Source organism: Lissotriton helveticus, chromosome 2_1, assembly GCF_964261635.1.
Source record: "Lissotriton helveticus chromosome 2_1, aLisHel1.1, whole genome shotgun sequence".
Classification (NCBI taxonomy): domain Eukaryota; kingdom Metazoa; phylum Chordata; class Amphibia; order Caudata; family Salamandridae; genus Lissotriton; species Lissotriton helveticus.
Window position 1 is genome coordinate 1376873970 of NC_136059.1, and position 1301 is coordinate 1376875270.

Below are 1301 nucleotides of genomic sequence, written 5' to 3' on the forward strand. Positions count from 1 at the left end.
ATTCTCGCCTCGGTGCCTCTTCCAATCATGGAGTCCCACTCTGCAACTCTGGGCAATAGCTTGCTTAATCTCCACAACGCCCCCCACAACGCTAAGGATGCCTGGCCTCCACCTTGGGGGTGTCCAGGAGTGGACACCTCACAGGGAAAGCCAGGATGGGTTCCACAGCGGTATTCGCCCAAGCGCCTTGAGACCCTTGCGGGTGAGTAGTGAGCTGTACAAGTATCAATTTACATTTACATTTTAGACAATTTAAGGATGACTGATGACTATTCCTGGATGATTCTATAACCGCTTCAGGATGGAAGTTGATTACTCTGGAATGATCCCATGACATTTTCAGGATGAGTGTGGATTATTCCTGGACGTTCCTACGACCGCTTCAGCATGGCTATTGATTACTTTCGAATGACCCTGTGGATCACTAATAAATCATTACGGGTTGGATTACACCTTGACAATTCCATGTTAGGAGCACGTTGGCCGACTGCCAATATTGCCTTGCATGGTGCCACCAGAAGAGTAGGAAAGTGCTATGTCTATCCCTTTCACAAGCACCATTGCACCATTAGGCAGCTGAGAGCCATGCACACACATTGGCACTATAATGCAATGTTGTCTGCGAGAGTCTAGTTTAGGTTTTGTAATGGAAGGATACCCTTCCATTAACAAAAAAATACTATGTCTAGACAAACGTGAACCTTTTCCCATGTCGGATGAGTGTTGTACCAAATACCAATATTGCTCGTTTGCAAATCTTGAAAAGGATTTTGATTCAGGTCTGCATTATAAAACTCAAGCAAACCAGACACAAAACGTCTATAAATCTGGTCCTAATACTCAGACTATTTTTCTTCTGCATTGGAAAAATTACTTTTTAAACTCTACAGTGAGAGGTAGACACTAGTATAAAATACAAGTTGCTATTTGTGGCTAGGTTTGTGCTGCAGAAATAACACAAGCACCTTCATACAAAAAAAGTGGCCTGCAGCAATGTTATACCTTTGCATTCAGATCAGCTTAACATGTGCCACTACTCCCATACTCCTGACTCACTGGGATGTGCCTTATTTTGAGGTACAGAGCATTATCTGACGCTGTTTGACATGGTGACCATTTGCAAAAGACTAAACAAAACAGTGGTAAAGGAAAAATGATCAAAAGGGATGTGTCAATATGTCATTTTATTTATTTAATGCACTTATTTGTCCCCACAGGGGCCAGGATACCCAACAAGAGAAAAAGTCCAGAAAAAAAATCCAGGGAAAATAGGCCAGACTACTGCAACAAGAACAAATGGC